We start from the raw sequence: 22,985 nt of genomic DNA on the forward strand, positions 1-22,985 counted from the left end.
GCACCGGAATGATAGATACAATGCTGGTCTGGTTTGTACCACCATTGTGGATTTGCAGGAATGGCAGGAGGATCCCTGGGAGAAACCAATTTCCTCTCCAACAAGGAGGGATAAAGCTCTGCATATGTCATAGGAATTGGATCGAAGCTGATCTTCTTCCTGTCATAATTCACATTAGCTTGATTGGTTGTACTTCCACGAGGCTGGTAAGCCTGTTGCTGTGGACGTTGTTGTTGTTGTTGGTACTGCGGTTGCTGATATTGTTGAGCATTATCTTTGAATACAGGTGCTATATGAGCCACCTGGTGCTGATGTCCGGCACGATGTGCAGGCTTCCTCTGAACAGAGGGTCTTCTATGCTTAGGCTGAGACTGCACAGCATGTGCTTCCCCTTCTTTCCTCTTAAACGCCCCATATCGTTTAGAGGAAGAGCTATCATCTTTAGCCAACCGTCCTTCACGGACACCTTCTTCGAGACGCATCCCCATGTTCACCATCTCGGTGAAATCAGAGGGAGCGCTTGCTACCATCCGCTCATAATAAAATGAGCCAAGAGTTTTTAGGAAAATCTTGGTCATTTCCTTCTCTTCTAGCGGTGGAGTGATCTGAGCTGCCAGCTCTCGCCATCTCTGGGCGTACTCCTTGAACGACTCTTTGTCTTTCTGCGACATGGACCTGAGTTGATCTCGGTCAGGCGCCATATCGACATTGTACTTATATTGCTTGACGAAAGCTTCGCCAAGGTCGTTGAAAGATCGGATGTTGGCACTGTCCAGGCTCATGTACCATCTAAGCGCGGCACCGGATAGACTGTCCTGAAAATAATGAATCAGGAGTTGATCATTATCTGTCTGTGTTGACATCTTCCTGGCGTACATGACCAGGTGAGCTAGTGGATAGGTATTCCCCTTATACTTTTCAAAGTCTGGGACCTTGAATTTGATCGGTATCTTGACACCGGGAACTAGGCAGAGTTCGGCTGCAGACTTACCGAAGAGATCTTTGCCACGGAGAGTCCTCAATTCCTTTCTCAGCTCAAGGAATTGGTCGTTCATTGCATCCATCTTCTCATGAACGTCTGAGCTCTCAGATGGCTCAGAGTGATAGATGGTGTCGTCTACCCTAGGCATGGTATGCACGACAAGAGGAGCGGGAACAGGGACCGGGCTAGATGCCGGCATTTGAGCAAATGTTGGAGCTGGCAGATCAGGCATAAAACCCGGAGGCATCCCCCAAGGGAACCCGGCTGGCATAGCATTAGGCTGATGGGCACTGACTGGCACCGTTGAAGTAGCTACTTCTGAAATAACCGTCCTCTGAACAGGAGTTGCTGGCTGTTGAGCAGGCTGGTTCTGAGCAGCAAGAAGTTGCTCCATCAAAGCGCCAAGTCTGGCGACCTCTTCCTTTAGTTCTCTGTTCTCTTGTTCCAATTGCTCCATGACTCTAGCTGAGTTGACCCGCGTATAATACCGGTGAGTCAGCTTGTCTTCAAAATAAATGAAGAACACAAGGTTAGGAACAGAAGACCAGAAAAGGAGTACCTGTTTATGCAAGAATGATGCATGAGATGCTTGTGCAAATGCTTTGTTTTCAAGGAACCCTGAGGGTATTATTTGCAATATTTTGAATTGTTGAAGCATTTTAATTACTCATGGAAAATATTTCATTCAATATATTGAGACAAAGAAGTACAGCATTTTTTTTTAATTATTACAAAGAGAAAAGGTAAATGACATCCTATGGATCCCTATTAGCTCGGGATGCTGGAAGACGAGAAGTGCACAACTTCTTGATCTCTCTCTCATAGGCAGCCTCCATATCAGCTTTCTCCTTTGCAAGTTGGTCATACTTCCTTTTCCAGAATTTGGATGACTGAGGAAGCAGAGAAGTCCAAGTGTCGTTCGGATCGTCAATCACTCGGTGCTCGAGAAATTCAATCATAGCATCCTTCTCCTTCAGCTGCTGCAGCAATTCCTCTCTTTCACGGATCCAAGCACGCGAAAGGTCTTCTTCTCTCAACTCCTCTACACGTTGGGTAGGGAGGGTTGAAGGCCCAGCCACATCCAACGGTGTAGGTCTTGGATGATCATACAGCATCAGGTAGGTAGCAGCCCTCTATCTGACCCAAGAGGTGTATGGCTCCAAAGCAATGCAGTTCTTCGGACCCAACTCGTTCCTACCCTTCTTGCGAATACTGCGCCAAGCACGGACAAATCTGGCTTTCAGGCCTTGGGGATCTTTACCTTCCTGAAAGAATACACCTTCTAACAGAATGTTATGGGGTTTATCCTTTAGGGGGAACCCAAGCTGACGACGTGCAAGAATAGGATTGTAGCTGATCCCACCACATGTGCCAAGAAGAGGCACATTAGGGAATTCACCACAATAGTCGATGATCTGAACGGTATCATACACGCGATCATACCAGGTGATATCATCATTGGTGAGAGACATGAGTCTCTGAGACCACCGTAGACATCCCTTGTTCTCCTTGAAAGCAACTGTCTGCGGCAAGTGCGAAATAAACCACTTGTACAGCAGGGGTAGACAGCAGACAATGACTCCTCCATTCTTCATATTCCTTAGGTGCAAAGAGACATATGTATCGCCCAACAAAGTCGGAACTGGATTAAGAACCGCGAAGATCCTAATAGCATTCATGTCCACGAACTTGTCGAAGTTGGGAAATAGCACCAATCCATAGATGAGCAGCACAAATAGAGCCTCAAAGGCATCCTCACTCATGGCTTTCCCATAAAAGGTAGCTTGGGCAATGAGGAACTCGGAAGGAAAGCCCTGAATTCCGCCTTTGGTAGTCAGATTAGCTCTAATCAGATCTTCATCTATGTGCAACAAGCTGGAAATCTCTCGAGCAGATGGAATATCCTCTAAGCCACTGAACGGCACTTGATCCAGAATCGGAATCCCAATAAGGTGAGAATACTCCTCCAAAGTCGGCAATAGCTGGAAGTCCGGAAATAAGAAGCAGTGATGCAACGGATCATAGAACTGAGCAAGAGTACTCATCAGGCCTTCGTCAACTTGAGTAGTCAGCAGAGGTAGGAGCTTCCCATAGCGAGCTTTGAAACCCAAGGGATCTAATACATATGATGTCAGATTCCTTAACTCTTTTACATCGGGCTGTTTAAAGCTGTACTTCTTTGTATGCCTTTTTGGTCTTTCCATGTCTGAAAATTTTTCAAATAAACCCTTTAAGTTCCTTGAAAATTTTCTTTTTCTGATGACATGGATGCAGATGAATGCATGAATGTATGAATGCAACAATCACACTCAAGGATCAAGCAAAGCACACCAAACAAAGGTCATGGGAAAGCTCAATGTATCCCTAATATCAATCATCCATTTTGGTGGATTTAGGTTTTCACCTTATCGACACCCAAGTTCCATTGATATTAACGGTACATGAACCGGCTCGAACACCCTTAATATCAACCAGCCGCTTTGGTGGATTTTAGGTTTTACACCTGATCCGGGATCCATTGATATTAACGGTGTCTGAACGACTCAACCATGAATCACGGGTTTGTTGAGAGTCACGAGCATGGAGTCTCGGTTAAGAACCACCCAAAGGGAGTGTACTAGGGTTTAAACCTGCCAGACATGTTCTATCAGAGGTTCCCATAATCATCGTTCCATCTTTCGAATATTATCGGAGGAACGAATACTCGTATTCCAAGAATATTCTCAAGAGAAACTCTTATGAGTGTAGTATCGCGTAACAATCGTATCAGAACTGACATCTGAACGACCTCCGCACTACGGTCCTAAAAATAGGCCAGGATGTGTTTGGTAAACTATGGTCCTTGGCTTCTGCGGAACATGATTGAAAGAATAATGCCTAACCACAAATAACTTGTGTGACATTATTAGTTCAACATGACCTCCACCAAGTGAATGGGCTTGCAAGTCAACTAGCTAAGGAATACTCCACACCAGTCAACAAGACTATGCTATTCTCCTATCCTAGAGTGCACTCGAGTCCGGGTACAGCACTCATCTCACAGATCACCCAAGCAAACAGCAATTGTATATCAAGCAATTCACACATTACAATCAATACAGTCATCCCAAATTGTACAAAAATATGTCATATAACAGATAACAATATAGCACAACAATTGTGAAAAGTAGGCAATACCACCAAGGATTCTGGTGAGATTTCCCCAGCAGAGTCGCCACTTTTCTGTAGCGGTGTATTCGTCGCTATATGATCTATCGGTTAAATCATAAGCAAGAGATACAATGATTTTCGAGTCGCCACCGCACTTTTATTTATCCAAAGGACTGGCTAAAAAGAGAACAAAAGCCTAAGAAGTTTTACACGTAGAAAACTAATAAAAAGATCAGAGATTCTGGGTAAGGGGTAAATTACGCAATGGGAAGGTGTTAGGCACCCACTACGTCCTAGGTACTCCTAGGGAGCCCTTTTCACGCTTGTTGTATAAAATTGTTATTTGTTATGACATAAACATTGTGCAAACATGATTGGGATGATGAGAAAAGAATATACAATTTTTATTGGGTTTGAACGGATGAACCCGTTGCCTACGTACCTCCCATCAAAGGTAAGGATCAAAACGCCGTAGTTCGGCTAAAAGATTTCCAAAAGTTGGTGGATTCAGTTTTAAACAATAGCACTGAGGCTTTTCATTATCAATGGGAGAACACTCGACCAAAACCAACATCCACCATGCGAGGATAGCTTCGACGTACTAGAGGGGTTAACCCTGTTTTCAGTACGGAAGTCTTACTGTCGACTCACTAAAGATAAGGTGAGGTTTACATCAACCATAATGATAATTGAAACCTATGGCTAATGCATGAAAAGATTAACAATGGACAAAGCCAAAACAAGTGAATGAGTGAAGTTAATTGATTGTGATTATGAAAGTAGAGTCAAAGTATGATTAAGATTAATTCAAAGAAGTATTATGAAAATGAGTTTGAAAAAAAAGTCAAGGACTTGGGGTCCAGGTTTTTAGTTTGAAAAAACATGAAGAAGTTTGCACAATATCTATGTCAGGTTTGAAATCAAAGTGTGAAAAGGTTTAGGACATAATGAGAATGAATGGATGGAGATGGATTGTAAAACTTCTTAGAAGGTTCACTTCTTGAAATCATATAGAAGATGACTCAAGTGTGTCCTTTGGAATAAGCAATGGATAATAACAAACAAACAAGAAAGTCAACAAAAGCGGATATCGGATGCCAATCACTGGGCTTATACCAATCTCCTAAAACAGAACTGGATATCAGAGGCCACTCAATGGTCTTACACTAATCTCCTAAAACAAAATGAAACTTGGATACCGGATGCCAATCTGTCTGGACTTATACCAATATCCAACATATGATCCTAGGAATACAAATGCCAACTTGCAGGGACTTACAGTTGTATCCTCACATAAACAAAGAAAAACAAAACATGGATGTCAGATGCCAATCTGTCTGGGCTTACCCTAACCTCCACAGTATGGTCCTAGGAATACAAATGCCAACTTGCAGGGACTTATAGTTGTATCCTCACATACAACAAACAAAACAACATGTGATCATAGGAAAGCAAATGCCAACTTGCAGGGACTTACAGTTGCATCCTCACATACAATCAAATGCATCAAGCAAAGATAAGATGAGTGGCCAAGGTGATGGTCTTATACTCACTTCCATATCATAGGAGCAATGGCCAAGGGATGGTCTTACAATTGTCCTCAATGGGTAAACAGCAATGATAAGTCACAAAGACAAATGAGATGATCATGCATTGATGAGCGATAAATGATGATAAATGCATAGAGCATACAAGCAAACATGTGCATATGAAACAAACAATCAATCAATGAAATCAATCAGCACACACTATAACCAAACAAGGAGGCTCATACAAGAGGGTTAGGCATTGAAGCCAACTGGAGTAGGGTCACAGGTGCTCTTAACCTTGCCATTGAGGGGCTAAGGTGAAGCAGATGAAAGGAGATGAGGGGTGTGCCTCATTGCTCTTATCCCTGGTCAGGGAGAGCATTTGAATATCAGAAGGTGTGGGAGTTCAGAAAGTAGGAACTCTCTCCACAGATAAGACTCTATAGATCTTGGGCTTGGATCTCAATGCTACAACCATGTAATGGGAGCAAAGAGAAGACTCACAGAATAGTAGGAGATAGATTGCTTATCTCTTGGATTCTACCAATTGCCTTTCTTGAAGGACTTTTCCTGCTTGGGACAAATATAAACACACACAAGCATTGCCTCTTAAGGAGGACTTCAGACAGTTGCCTGGCCAAATAACAGGCCAGGTCTTCCAGACTACATGAAGAAAAGGGATTATACCTCAAATGCAAATTGCTAAATAGCAAAGCAAAGCAAGTTCAAAGAACTAAGCAACTAATGGTACCTGAAATAGTCAAACAGAATCAGTACACATTTCAAGAGTCAAAGCAAAAGGAAAATAGAATTAACAGTCAACAGATAGGCAAATGTGCAAAGCACAAGACTCAAGTCATATGAGTCAAGCCACCTACAAAACAAAGAGGTTAGCTCATGATAAACAAATCAAGCTCAACCAAGTTGTATAAATTTCTTTGAGGCAATTGTTGCTTAACCTGAAACAATGAGCTCAAACATAAGCAGTGAGACCACTAGGACAAGCCTAGGGTCAAAATGAGATGAGAAAGTCAAAACAGCAAGGGATAGTCAACCAAAATCAAGTTCAAACATTTAAGAAGCAAACTCAATTGGTCCCACATTCATATCATTCATCATCATCATTTCATAAGCAGAAGAAGTCAAAGCATGGCAAATGAAAGCTCATAGGAGTCAACAGCAAGACTTAGCTCAAAACCAATCATAATCAATTCCAAAAATCATCAAATAATTCATGGTCAATCACAACCAATAACATGACATGCATATAAAATTTCAGCTCATTTGGATCATGGGAAGATAGTCAATGAAAATCAGAAAATCAAAGCAAGTTTAAGCATGCTCAAAGAAGTCAACCAAACATGTATCAACTTCAAAAATTCATAAGTCAGTGATGACAAATGATAAATGAATGGGATCAACACCATGACAAAGCTTAGGATGTCTAGTTATCACATGTAAAATTTCATGATCATCCAATAGAGTATGAGAATTTCACAAAGGAAATGGCAACAAGTAGCACAAGAAGTCAACATTTTGGTCAAACAGGGTATAAAATCTCAAACAATTGGAAAATGCCACAAATAATTCCAAGAAAATTCACATGTATACTATACATACAAGAGTAGGTTCATCCAAAAATTCACATCAATTGGAGGTCAAGAAGCATACAATCAAAAATCATGAAGTTGCACATCAATGGTGTGACACAAATTGTCACACCCTAATTCAAAAATTCATAACTCAATGACCAGATAAGATAAATTTACAAACTCTACATAAAAGGAAACATGAATGAGTCTAGTTTGTGCACAAAAAATATCAGATCAAATGGATAATGCATCACAATTTCACAAATGATTTGGCAAGATGTACAAAAATTGGACACATGTGAGAAACCCTAATACCATTTAAAATTCACTCATCCAAAAAATCAGCAAAAATCATGATAAAATACTAGACATCAAGCAGGGCATAATGCAAAAATTCTCATGAAATTTGGATTTGAAATGAAGATGTTATGATTTTTGTAAGATGTGTAACCAAAATGAAATAAACATTGCATTAAAAAAAAGAATTAATTAAAATAATAGGACCGAGTGGCAGATTGGTAATTATTGGGAAATTTAAGTGAAACGGTGCGCTTAAGGGAGCAGAACAAAATAACGTGATTGGCCAGTATGGGAATACAACAGTGACATCATGCAGGGCACGTGGGAATTCTGGAAAATTAGGGTTCATAGCAAACAGTGTTCATCATCACTTTCATTCAATCGAAAAAAAACAACATGCCCAGAAATAGCAATTAAGCATATCATTGGAACCAGCAAGCATTGTACATACATAATCCAGCCATAGATTTCATTAACTCATCTCAATCAAAGCAAATCGAGCAAGAACATGTTCATGTAGTAAACTTTAAATCCATGTAAATCAGTGAATACTCAACCATTTCATGCAATCCATAGCTCATTAGAATCAGCAAAGAGAGATCTATCCTAAGCACCTCATGATTTTGGAAATAAAGAGGGTCGAAAACTTACTTGTATTTGAAGAAAAGAGTGAAACAGTGTTGCTTTGAATGCTTTGGCTTGAAACAGGTGTTCTTTATGCTTCTACAAGATGGATGGAGGAAGAATCTTGGCTCAGCAACCCTTGAAGATGCTTAAATCGAGTTCTGCCATGGATGATGTGTGGGAACAACAGTCGGGCAAAAGCTCCTTACAGATGGTGAAAAGTGGTTGAAATGGGCTCTCAATACTGTTTAGATGGTGAATCAACCAAGCTTGCTCGTGGTCTCTTTGGAAGTTTTGGCCAGAAATTGCAAAATGAGAAAATGGTGATTTGAGAGAAAATGAAAAATTCTGTGTTCAAATGATGGCTGCTAGGGTTTAATTGTGCAGAAAAAGTGTTTATATACATCTGTTTTAGCAATGGCTAAGCAAGGGTTAAGCATGATTATCTCAAATGAAGCCATTTGCCAATTTGCTAAGTTTCAACCAAATGCACATGGAGGTGTAAGTTCTGTCCGAGTTTGGGCCTTGGGCAAGTTTCAAATAACATTTCAAACAAGTTCCAATTGGCCAAAGTGTTTAAAAGTGGTTAAATCAAAAACTCAAATTTGTACCACACTTGAATTTTAAACATGATAGTGAAAAAATGCCATTTTGAATGGTGAAGTTTTGGTGAATGATGATGACCTTTTTGGAAAGAGGGGATCAAATATGACTTGTAGGAAAAAACCCCATCAAATTTGGCCAAATGGTTTGAGAGATATGGCCTTTTGAAGTTCACAAATTTTTGAAAATGAATTGATCATAACATGCAAACCATACATGGGAATTGAGTGTTCTTGGACTTTTTGAAAATGGGAGAACAAGATTTTCAACTTTCATGTTGGGCAAAAATTCATTTGAAGCTTGTATCATGATGCAAGATTAAGATCAAGAAGTTTCCATTTTTGGCAAATTTGAATTACAGGTCAACTTTCTATTTCTGGAAATTTCTTGTCTGACTTTATTTTCTTCACTGTGGATGCTTGACATGATATATGAAGCTTATATAGGCATGAATGAGACCTCTCAGACCAAATCCCACCATCAAATCCCTGATTAAATGGACAGTTGACCAAGTTTGACTTTCTAGGGTTTTGCTTGACTGAAGCACCTTCTGATGAATTCCAAACCCTAATTCCTTGAGATATTGATCCCAAATGATATCACAACATGTATGAACTCTTGATTATTGATCATGGTGCCCAAATTCTGCAAGAATGGCCACCATCCACTACAATGCCTGACTTTGACTGATTTTGACCTAATTGGCTGATGATTGCTTCAGCTGCAAGTAACATGGTTAGATGACAATATTTTTGTACTTTTTGGTTAGTAAACATATGAAAAGCAAAGATATACAAATGCAAAACATGCTTGGTGATCAAGAACCACACTCACAAGGCAAACCACCCACTAGGAGGGAAGCTAGGGCATGCAATGATCCTTGAGGCTATGATATGATATGATATGGGCCATGAGGGATCTTAGGGCCCAAAATTGGGGTCTTACACTACTCTGTTGGGTGATGCCTATTTCTCTTTGCATCTGAGGAATGCAAAGGGTGGTGGAGTTATTGTGTGCTGTTTGCCTCTGTTGTATAAGTGGTTTATTTCTCACTTACCGCAGACGGTTGCTTTCAAGGAGAACAAGGGATGTCTACGGTGGTCCACGAGACTCATGTCTCTCACTAATGACGATATCTCTTGGTATGATCGCGTGTATGATACGGTTCAGGTCATTGATTATTGTGGTGAATTCCCTAATGTGCCTCTTCTTGGTACATGTGGTGGGATCAACTACAATCATATCTTAGCACGTCGTCATCTTGGGTTCCCCCTAAAGGATAAACCTCATAACATTCTGTTAGAAGGTGTGTTCTTTCAGGAGGGTAAAGATCCCCAAGGCTTGAAAGCCAGGATGGTCCGCACTTGGCGCAAGATTCACAAGAAGGGTAGAAATAAGTTGGGTCCGAAGAACTGCATTGCTTTGGAGCCGTATACTTCTTGGGTCAGACAGAGAGCTTCTGAGTATCTTATGCCATATGATTATCCGAGACCTACACCGTTGGTTGTGGCTGGGCCTTCAACCCTCCCTAACCAAGGCATAGAGGAGTTGAGAGAAGAGGACCTTTCACGTGCCTGGATCCGTGAAAGAGAAGAGTTGCTTCAGCAAATCAAGGATAAGGATGCCCTGATCGAGTTCCTCGAGCATCAGGTGGTAGATGATCCGAATGATACCTGGACTTCTTTGCTTCCTCAGTCTTCCAAGTTCTGGAAGAGGAAGTATGATCGACTTGCTAAGGAGAAAGCGGATATGGAAGCGACATATGAGAGAGAGATCAAGAAGCTTTGTGTATCTCGTCTTCCGGCATCTCGAGCTTCTAGGGATCCATAGGATGTTTATTTTCCTTTTCCCTTGTAATAGCCTGAAGGAGAATTGCGGTCCAAAACGCAGCGGAAATTAAAATTTTCTCCTTTAGAGATCCTTACGAATGGTCATGATCAGTGATAGAATATTTACCTCTTATGACGATTGAAACCTTTGGTGCAGATCTCTTGTGACGATCAAAACCTTTGATGCAGATCCACGAAGCGATCACGAACGTTGAACGATGACAACGTCTCTACTCAGTCCACACGAACGGGTTCCTTCGATCTCAGTGCTAGCTGGTACGAATGAAGGCTTTGAGTGAGAGAGAGAGAGTGAGAGAAAACGAAAATAATGCAACCGCAATTTTATGCTTCTGCACAAGGGTCCTATTTATAGAACCACTTGTGTGGGCTCCAAGCTAAAAAGCCCACTTAAGTGTATTTTTGCCCATATCTTATAATATGCCCAAAATCACTTAAGCCCATGGTACCTTACCATATTTCGTATTCTACTCAAGTACACCGTACTTTACGATGTTCTATAATTCACTTAAGGGCACCGTACCTTACGGTATTCCTTAGTTACTCTATCTCTCATCAATCCGTCCTTTGTGTGTGACCCTGTAGGTTTTCGTGACGTTGGCAATTATATTAAATCACGCATTTAACATAATAAATAGTGAGCGGTATCTAGAAACACATCACTGCTACCCAAGATACGAAAATGTCATGTGATCTGACAAAACCATCTGTGATAATAATTATGTGTATAATTACCTTTTTGCCCTTATGTCTATATTGAACACAAGGCATAGACCGTGTCATCCTTGTTCAGTTCAATATTGGGCCCATAGACATTTATCCTGTTACGCAGGATGGGCAAATTCCATCTAGTTCACTCATGTCCCTCAGCATGCTTCGTGGAGTACCCATCAACTGTCTTTATGGTTATCTAGTTACGGACAACGTTGGATCAGCAATAAAGTACTCGACTCTACATCTAGGGTCCATAGTGGTTTCAGGTCGAAGAGTGGTATACACCATTATCACCATGAGAATAACTTATGACACTTTGCATAACTTTCTATATAGTATTCTCATAGCGGGTCAATCCGGTATAAATATTACTCCTAATATTCATACCTATGTTTGAGACTTGATAACTCCTTATCCATGATCCATGAGATGTGATCATCAGTCTATATACATAATAGTCTTAATGGTTTAATGTCATCCCACTTCACAATAAAGCTCGACTACGGATACTTTAAAAATAGTGTCCTTATGTTTAATGTGATCTCATGATTAAGTCATACTTGATACATTAAACAGACTAGCTATTCTAGGGACTTTATTAAACAAACGTAATAAAGAAAAAGCCTTTTATTATTAATAAATAATTCGATACAAGCACCAAAAGTATTGGCCTCTAGGGCTTACACCAACATAGCCAACAATGTTGTACTTCTTTGTCTCGAATATATTTGATGAGATATTTTCTATATGCGATTAAATGTTTAATATTTCAAAAATTGCAAATAGAACCCTAAAAGTTCCTTGAAATAAAAAAACAAAGCATATGCACAAGCATTGCATGCATCATTTTGCATAAGCAGGTGTTGTTCTGGTCTTCTTGTCTGTGGCCTAACTCTGTGCTCTTCATTTATTTTGAAGACAAGTTGACTCACCGGTATTATACCAGAGCCAATTCTGCAAGAGTGATGGATCAACTAGAACAAGAGAACAGAGAGCTGAAGGAAGAGGTCGCCAGATTGGGTGCTCTGATGGAGCAATTATTGGCTGCTCAGAATCAACCTTCTCCACCTCCTGCAACTCCTCCCCAGAGGACTGTGATATCAGAGGTTGTGTCTTCAACTGTGCCAGCTGCCAGTGCCCATTTCGTGCCGAATGCCATGCCAGCCGGGTTTCCGTGGGGTATGCCTCCTGGTTTCATGCCAGATATTCCAGCTCCTACCTTTTCTTCCATGCCGGCATCTAGCCCGGTCCTTGCTGTTTCTCCTCCTGTCGTGCATACCGTTCCCAGGGTAGACGACACCATCTATCATTCTGAGCCGTCTGAGGGCCCAGATGTTAATGAAAAGATGGAAGCTATGAATGACCAATTCCTCGAGCTCCGTAAGGAATTGAAGACCCTCCGAGGGAAAGATTTGTTTGGTAAGTCTGCTGCTGAACTCTGCCTAGTTCCCGGTGTGAAGATTCCGGTCAAATTCAAAGTCCCTGACTTTGAGAAGTATAAGGGGAACACCTGCCCTCTCGCTCACCTGGTCATGTACGCCAGAAAAATGTCGACTCAAACTGATAATGATCAGCTGCTAATTCATTATTTTCAGGATAGTTTGTCTGGTGCAGCTCTTCGTTGGTATATGAGCCTTGATAGTGCAAACATCCGATCCTTCAACGATCTTGGCGAAGCCTTCGTCAAGCAGTACAAGTATAATGTTGATATGGCGCCTGACCGTGATCAACTCAGGGCCATGTCTCAGAAGGATAAAGAGACATTCAAGGAGTACGCCCAGAGGTGGCGAGAGTTAGCAACTCAGATTACTCCTCCGCTGGAAGAGAAGGAGATGACTAAGATCTTTCTGAAGACTCTTAGTTCATTTTATTATGAGCGGATGGTTGCGAGTGCTCCCTCTGATTTCACCGAGATGGTGAACATGGGGATGCGTTTGGAGGAAGGAGTCCGTGAAGGACGGTTGTCTAAGGATGAGAGCTCTTCTAAACGATATGGGGCGTTTAAGAAGAAAGATGGGGAGGCACATGCTGTGCAATCCCATGCTAAACCTAGAAGACCCTCTGCCAAGAGGAAGCCTGTGCGTCATGCCAGCAATCAGCATCAGGTGGCTCATATAGCACCTGTCTTCAGAGACAACAATCAGCATCAGCAACAACCTCAGTATCAGCAGCAACATCGTCCACAACAACAGGCTTACCAGCCTCGTGGCAGTACCAGTAATCAGGCCAATCTGAATTATGATAGGAAAAGGATCAGTTTCGATCCTATTCCTATGTCATATGCTGAGTTATATCCCTCTTTAATAGAGCAGAAACTGGTTACTCCCAGAGAGCCTCCGGTTGTGCCTGCTAACCCGCAGTGGTGGTACAAGCCCGATCAACGTTGTGTTTATCACTCCGGTGCTCCGGGTCACAATATTGAGAACTGCTATCCATTGAAGACTAAGGTTCAAGACCTTAGGCGATGCAGCATTCTGAGCTTTGAGGACTCAGGCCCGAATGTTACGAAGAACCCATTGCCCGAGCATGGGAAATCAGTGAACATGGTCCAGAGTTTCCCTGGCAAGTATAAAGTCAAATATGTGAGCCATATTCGACAGTCATTGGTCGAGTTGCATCGTCTGCTGTGTCAGTACAGTCATATGGAGCACGACCATGACAGATGCCGTATCTGTTCTGTCAATAGATTGGGTTGTCGCCAAGTGCGCCGAGAGCTTCAAGAGCTGTTGGATGAGGGTACCATTGAGATTCTGTAGAACAGAAATGTTGATGAAGATGAACCAGAGGTGAATGTGATTTCTCCTGTGTTCAAGCTTCCTGAGCCTGTTGTCATCCGTTATGATGGTAGCAAGCCAAAGGTTTCTCCTTCTTTGGTCATCAAGCCTGCAGGCCCTGTGCCTTATTCTTCAGATAAAGCTATTCCCTTCCGATACAATCCCGTTGCTGTGGAAGATGGAAAAGAAGTGTCGTTGCCTTCGACTTCCGTTGTTAATATTGCTGATGTGAGTGGATTGACCCGGAGTGGTCGCGTGTTTTCAGCACCTAAGCCTCAGGCTAGAGCTGTTGCTTCTGATTCCGCTGTGCGTCCGGTTGGGACTACAGTGAATGTTCCGAATCCGGCACCTGTTGCCAAACCCTCCTCTGTACAAAAGACTCCTGTTTCTTCTGTTGGCCCGAGTGGCATTGTGAATGAAGAATGTGATGAGATGTTGAGGCTCATCAAGAAGAGTGAGTACAACGTTGTAGACCAGCTTCTACAAACGCCGTCCAAGATCTCCGTGCTATCTTTGCTTCTGAATTCAGAACCCCATAGGGAGGCTCTGCAGAAAGTATTGGACCTGGCTTATGTTGATCATGATGTCACGATTGAGCAGTTTAACAGTATAGTTGCAAACATCACTGCTTGCAACACTTTGAGTTTCTGTGACGCTGATCTCCCTGAGGAGGGAAGAGACCACAACATGGCTTTACATATTTCCATGAACTGCAAGACTGACGCCATGTCCAATGTGCTGGTGGACACTGGGTCATCTTTGAATGTATTGCCAAAGACCACTCTTTCGAGATTGTCATATCAAGGGCCTCCCATGAGGCAGAGTGGTGTTGTTGTGAAAGCTTTCGATGGGTCGTGTAAGACCGTGATTGGGGAAGTTGATCTCCCAATCAAGATTGGACCAAGTGATTTCCAAGTTACCTTCCAGGTTATGGATATCCACCCATCTTATAATTGTCTCCTTGGTAGACCATGGATTCACGAGGCTGGCGCCGTGACATCCACCCTACACCAGAAGCTGAAATTTGTCAAGAACAAGAAACTGGTTGTGGTAGGGGGAGAAAAGGCTCTCCTGGTTAGCCACCTGTCTTCTTTCTCATATATTGATGCTGAGGATGAAGTTGGAACTCCTTTCCAAGCTTTGTCTATAGCGGAGCCAATTGAGAAGAAGTCTCCTTCATTTGCTTCCTATCGTGATGCGAAACTGGCCATTGAATGTGGTGCAGTTGCTGGTTTAGGGAAGATGATTGAGCTTGAAGACAATAAATCCCGGTCTGGCATTGGCTATTCTTCTGGGGCATTCAACGAGCAAGGGCTGTTCAAGAGTGGAGGTTTCATCCATGTTGATCAAGCTGAGGAAGCTGTTGCTATTTTGGAAGAGGATGTAGAGGACCTGAGCAACTTTGTCATCCCTGGTGGTGTCTGCCATAATTGGGTCGCTGTGGATGTTCCTACGGTCATTCATAAGTCAGCGTAATTTGTTCACTTTGTTCAAAACCCTTCTCCCATGCCAAAAGGAGAAGTGATGACATTGTTGGCAGCATTTATACAATGATATTTCATTCAATTAATGCATTGTTAAACATTTGTTTTTCCATTTGTTTTCACTTTTTGCTTTTGCATGAAATCAGTGATCACAAAAAACCCTAAAAACAAGAATAAAAGCAATCTTTTTCATCTGCATAATGATTTGTTTGTTTAAATTATAGTTTTATTATCCAAAATCATTATGCAGGTTGATTCTAAAACCCATTGAACATAATGATCCAACGCCATCTCCCAATTTTGAATTCCCTGTATTTGAGGCAGAGGAAGATGATGTTGAAGGGATTCCTGACGAGATTACCCGTCTCCTTGATCACGAGAAGAAGGTCATTCAGCCGCATCTCGAAGATCTGGAAACAGTTAACTTGGGGTCTGAAGATTGTGTTCGTATGGTGAAGATTGGGGCACTTCTTGAAGAGTCTGTCAAGAAGGGGTTGATCAGTTTGCTACGAGAATATTCAGATATCTTTGCTTGGTCGTATGAAGACATGCCAGGTCTAGATACAGATATTGTGCAACATTTCCTGCCTTTGAAGCCTGAGTGCGTGCCTGTGAAGCAGAAGCTCAGAAGAACTCATCCAGATATGGCAGTGAAGATCAAAGAGGAAGTTCAGAAGCAAATTGATGCGGGGTTTCTGGTGACTTCCACATATCCTCAATGGGTGGCCAACATTGTGCCTGTGCCTAAGAAGGACGGAAAAGTCCGTATGTGTGTTGATTACAGAGATTTGAATAAGGCTAGTCCGAAAGATGATTTTCCTCTACCACACATTGATATGTTGGTAGACAATACAGCTAAATTCAAAGTCTTTTCCTTTATGGACGAATTTTCCAGATATAATCAAATCAAGATGGCACCCGAAGATATGGAGAAGACAACATTCATCACACCTTGGGGAACATTCTGTTATCGAGTGATGCCCTTCGGTTTGAAGAACGCCGGAGCCACGTATCAACGTGCTATGACTACCTTGTTTCATGATATGATGCACAAGGAGATAGAGGTTGTTGAAAGAGTATATCTTTGGCAAATATTTTTGTATCGTATCCACAGAGATTGGGTAATATTACCGCCGTTCTATAATTCAAATGTTATAAGTTTAGAAAGTAACAGGGTTGTTTTGTTTGGAAAAATATCTTGTTAATAAATGTTAACAAAAACTATTAAGTGGTTTTAGACAAATATAAAAGTTTGGCAAGATTGGAGTTCACTATTTCAAATATCTATGATTCCCTATGATAAATAATTAGACTCAAGATTATTGATGATGTTCAAATATCCTCTCAAAGTCATTTATGTCTAAATGAAATCGTGATAGTTACTATATTGATCCTTAGACGATCTCTCCACCTAACTATCAATATAGCAACCTTTAATGTTCAATATCAAAGAATAGTAATGAATAAATCTATCTCTACAACTTATTCACTACTTGAAATCTGTTTTATGTCTAAACTCGAGTAATCTCTCTCGACAACTACTCAAATCTGGTTTTCAACTTAAAGCAAAAACAGTAATCAACACATCAACAATCTCTATCTCATATATGAATCAAAGTGAATACATAGATAGATGAGAATAGCTACTACCTCCAATCTTGACAAAAGGAGTTTAGCTCCTCATCACCATTGTTACAAAGCAGAAGGATTTAGAAGAAAAACTCTGGTTTTTTTCTATTACAAAAGCTCTACAGCACAATGTGTGAATCAATGGAATAATGTCTCAATACCCTAGGTTAAACTATTTTGTCTCCACCAAAAAGGTTGACATTTCCCTAATTGGACATTGTCATCAGCAGCAGAAAAGCACTTCCCAGGCAGACATCAAAATGGCAATTACTTTTTCTGCACAGCAGCACATTTGACCCTTGGTCAGCTTGCTGGATTCGCAGCCTTCGCGGCGCGAAGGGAGTTCGCGGCGCGAACTGTTGCTTTCCCAGCTTCCTTGTTTGGCAAGCTTCCTCCAAAATGCCATGTTGAAACCAAGGTCTTGCTTATCCATAATTCTACACAACTAACAAAAAATGTGAAATAACTATTCGAAACAAAATAAATTAAACCTAATTGCATTTATACAAATTAATGAAGATAAAAGTGTGTAATTACATCAAAACTTGGTAAAAGGGACCAATAAAATGGTATAAAAAGTAGTACTAATTGGTCCCTAACAACTCTCCCCAACTTAGCATTTTGTTTGTCCCTAAACAAAAGTGTCCACCCTTACAACCAAAGTATGACACAAAAGATTTAAACAAGAGTTCATCGAGGATATTCAAATGGTTCAAAAGCGTTTGGCGTTTTCTCAATTCACTTATCTCAACTCTAGACAAAACATAAATAAGGGAAATGGTAAAGTGCAAAAATCATTCCAAGGATTTCAAAGTCATACATGTCAAAATTGAATCAAACTTACGCACACATCAATATTGATGAATAACATGAAGGGTTACTTTCACTCATCCAAGCAGTTAAATCAACAACAAATCGAATCATGCGGCTATCACAACAAATACCAAATCATGTGAAAAATGAGAATCAAGAGGTCTTTCAAAGGTTGTAATGTGGCTTAGGTTACAAGAAAGGATATAATTAAGAGAATTCAACAAGGTTGCCTATCCTAAGGGAGCATTCCCAAAGATTTAACTCTACACAACTTCCTTTTCCTTGGTCCCTATCTTTTCTTTTCAAATCCACACAACCATGAGCAATTTTTTTTTTTTTTTTTTTTTTTTTTTTGCTCTATGGTTACAAGGGTGATTTCTTTTTCTTGTTTCTTTTCATATTCTTACCCTTCCATAGAAACTCACTTTTCCAAGTTTCTAATCAACTCTTCACTTTACTCTCCCCAACTTTAGATTCCACAACCAGATTTATTCAATAATGCTCCCTACTTAAACATAAGCAAAAGGCAAAATTTTTGCAAACAACTCGGTTTGAGGTTTCAACTGATACGAAAGAAATTAGGATTCATTTATTCCACAATTTTCAATTGATTTTACAATGATCAATCAAATGAATCCTAATTAGCTCAAAGGGGGTTAACTAAGGATTACTCCTCACAAGGTTCGTTGATTTAAGCGTTTTGGTCAAGTGGTTTTTCTCATAAAAAAATGCCTCTATCATATTCAAAAATTTCACACAATATTAGATTGATGCATGATTTAGCATGATAAGAATGAGTCAAAATAATGCTCGGTTTCCCGCTTTTTTTTTAGTGCACAATGGAAAGCTTCCTCACAAATGGTTAAGTCCTATTTTGATTCAAAACTGACATATACTTCAATGAATTTATGAAATGGAATTTGCACACAACATCAACCTACTCATGCTAAGTCTAGGAAGCGATAAAGTGTACCTTGAAATGCCGACACTAATTCTTATCATCACCACTCGAAGTATCCTATGCTTCTTTCTTTGCGACAATTCTTGGTTGCTTTAGGCTTGACTTAAGCGTAAGAACAATTAAATATAACTGTTGGTAAACCAATTTGATTAAAAACACACTTAAATTTCAAAAAAAGTACTCATGCAATTATAAAAATACTAAAGAAAAATTAAAGTGCTAAGATAAAGTCACGGTGAACTAGAGCCACCAAAAAGTACATTACAAAATTCCCAAAACAAAAACAGAATTAGTAAACAGAAAATCAAACAAACAATACTCTCAAAACTCCACAAATTCAATCCTCCTCCTCTTCATCACCACCTACACCTCCGAGAACATCTTCCATCTCCTCATTTGGGTCAGCACTACCTCCTGCACCCCCCAAAAAATTTGGCCTGCCCACAGGCCAATTAGCATAAGCTGCATAGTCAGCTTGCGATGGAAAAGTTCGGGCCTCTGGTGCCAGAAACGTGTTCTGGAACTGCTGCTGCATGGCATCGAAAAGAAAGGATTGAGACCTCCTGGAGGCCTCAAAGTTCTCACAGCAGTAGTTGGCAAAAGCCATCTGATCAAAACCTGGGGTACTCTGAGGTTGAGGTTGAGATCGGGATCTGGCTCGGGCTCGAGAGGAAGAAGTACCAGATGCATCAGTCTTCTCATTCGGGTTCTGCAGAAACCTGTTCAAATACGCGTCACTGATCACACTGGTGATCGAGAAGTGCACTTCCTCAGGGATGTGGACATTTGCCTTACGGCACAGTCCCATAATAAGTCCTGGATAAGCTAGCACACCAGCTTTTCCCCCGAAATTTGTTCCGCTTAACACAATCTTTCTCAACTCGCATGAAATGAGGGCTGCGACATCCACCGTCTTCCCAATCATGATGCAGTACAAAAGACAACCGACATCCATAGGAATTGTGGTGGTGTGGCTTCTTGGTCTGATATTGGTTAACAGTAGCACCAAAAAAGCCCTAGCATCCAAATTGAAATTTTCTCTCTTCCACAATTTCGGATGCCCTTGGTCATTGACTTCAAAAGATTTTCCACGGAGACATAAGGTGGCATTGACTTCTTCCAGATTCCACCTGTTGGCTACCTCCATGACAATGTACTCACAGCTCTCGCCCTCTCCAAGAGTTAAGGGGTGGCCTAGATAGGAATTAATGTCATCCCTTCCAAATGAAACAATCTTTCCCCTTACCCTGGACTGGTAAATGAAGGTTGTACCTTCCTCACGATGCATCGCATTCGCATAGAATTCTCTGACAAGGTCGTAGTTGATAGCGGCTTCCGGCTCGCATAACTTCATCTATTTCCTTTGCTTAAAAGCCTCAACCACTCTGTGATACACCCCAGTTGGAGCCAGCCGGATAAACCGTTCAGGTAAAATGGTTCTCTTGACAAGGCTTTCAAAGCGTGCTTCGTGTTCCTCACTGATGAACCTTCGGATAGCACGGGCCTGAGGAGGTGCCGTGGTCTTAGTTCTCTTAGACATCTGCAATCAAAACCAGCACAACCACAAAACACATATGACAGCATTAGTCAACAATCAAAAAAAAAGAAAATGGCTGCTGGAATTCATAGTTCGCGGCGCGAAGGGTGGTTCGCGGCGCGAACCCTGCGATTTCAGGAAATCCCCAAAGCTTCCTAGGGTTCCACCATTGAGGGATTCAACACATCCAACCAGCCAAAATACTCAACCCTAACCTAATCCTATTCTAATTCACACATGCATAGCGATTCCAAACAGTATTCACAGAGAAATTCGATCTCTAACCAACCCTAACCTGAAAAACCCAAAAAGGGATTGGAAAAGAGAAAATGAAGATTACATACCTTTTGAATCTCGTCACTTGCTAAAAGAAGAAGATTTGAAGAGTGGAACCCGAAAGATTTTGAGAAATTGTGGGATTTTGAGCTTTGGACGAAAGCGCGGCAAAATGATTTGAAAAGAGGAAAGTTTGAAATGACACAGAAATGACCTAAACAGCATTTAAATGAGTTCTGTCACGCAAAGTTCGCGGCGCGAAAGGGGGGTCGCGGCGCGAACTGCATAAAACAGAACCAATTAAAAATTTTTCATTCAGGTCGCGGCGCGAACAGGGGTCGCGGCGCGAACTGCAAAAACAGAACCCACATAAAATTATTCATTCAGTTCGCGGCGCGAACAGGAGGTCGCGGCGCGAACTGCAAAAAACAGAACTTCAAAAATTTTTAAAACTTTTACAGAGCTAAAAATCACAAAACAGAGAAATTTAAAATGCACACTAACAACGTTGGGTTGCCTCCCAACCAGCGCTTTGTTTAACGTCGTTAAGAGCTCGACGGTACCTCAATTAGCTTGATCCAGATAAGGACAGGACACACACATCACGATTTATGTCACCGCTATGATAGACCTTCAGTCTTTGACCATTGACAGTCCAGCTTTCTTGCGACTTTGGGTCCTCTATCACAATGGCACCATAATTCCGTACTTCTTTGACAACAAATGGTCCTGACCATTTAGACTTCAATTTACCCGGAAATAACTTCAACCTTGAGTTAAAAAGCAATACCATCTGGCCAACATGAAACTCTTTGTGGCGGACCTTCCCATCATGGTATGCTTTTGTCTTCTCCTTGTACAGCTTATTAGAATGGTAAGCATCGTTCCTTAGTTCCTCTAACTCATGGAGTTGACCTTTCCTTCTCTCTCCAGCTAGAGTGGAGTCGAAGTTCAAAAACTTAAGAGCCCATAATGCTCTATGCTCCATTTCAACTGGAAGATGACAAGTCTTCCCATACACCAGTTGAAACGGAGTCAGCCCAATAGGTGCTTTATAAGCAGTGCGATATGCCCACAAAGCCTCATCTAGTTTTAAGGACCAATCCTTTCTTGAGTTCGAAACTGTTTTCTCAAGTATCCGTTTGATTTCCCGGTTTGAAACCTCAGTTTGACCGTTCGCTTGTGGGTGGTAAGGAGTGGTCACCTTATGCTTTACACCATAATGTTGCAGAACTTTTTCTAAGGGTGTATTGCAGAAGTGTGAGCCTCCATCACTCACCAACACTCGAGGCACACCAAAACGTGAGAATATGTTTTTCTTTAAAAATTTGATCACAGTTTTGGCATCGGCCTTGGGTGAGGCACTTGCTTCCACCCACTTCGAAACATAATCAACAGCTACTAAGATGTACTCATTAGAGAAAGAAGAGGGGAATGGGCCAACGAAATCAATACCCCAACAATCAAAAACTTCTACTTCTAGCATGTTGGTTAGAGGCATTTCATCCCGTTTTCCTATTCCACCACTCCGTTGGCATGCATCACAACTCTTCGCATGTTCGTGCGCATCTTTGAATAAAGATGGCCAATAAAAACCCGATTGGAGTACTTTAGTGGTTGTTCTCAAACCACTATAGTGACCTCCATACGGAGAGTTGTGACAGTGCCACAGAATGTCTCTTGATTCCTCCATTGTTACACACCTTCTCAAAATATTGTCTGCCCCTACTTTAAAAAGGTAAGGGTCATCCCAGACATAATATTTTGCATCAGCTAAGAATTTCCTTCTTTGATTGCAAGTGAGGTCTTCCGGTGTTAAACCAGTTGCTTTGTAGTTAGCAAAATCAGCAAACCAAGGCCTCACTTGAATCGCATAGAGTTTTTCATCTGGAAATTCTTCTCTCACCTCTTCTTCTTTGTTTGTAATTTCTACATTGACCAATCGAGACAAATGATCTGCTACCAAGTTCTCGGAACCTTTTTTATCCCTAATCTCTAGATCAAACTCTTGTAATAAAAGGATCCAACGAATAAGCCTTTGTTTTGAATCCGGCTTGGTAAGCAGATATTTTATTGCAGAATGGTCAGTGTAGATTACAACTCTTGAACCAATCAAATAAGCTCTAAATTTTTCCAATGCATATACTATGGCTAGCCATTCTTTTTCAGT

Source organism: Lathyrus oleraceus, chromosome 3, assembly GCF_024323335.1.
Source record: "Lathyrus oleraceus cultivar Zhongwan6 chromosome 3, CAAS_Psat_ZW6_1.0, whole genome shotgun sequence".
Classification (NCBI taxonomy): domain Eukaryota; kingdom Viridiplantae; phylum Streptophyta; class Magnoliopsida; order Fabales; family Fabaceae; genus Lathyrus; species Lathyrus oleraceus.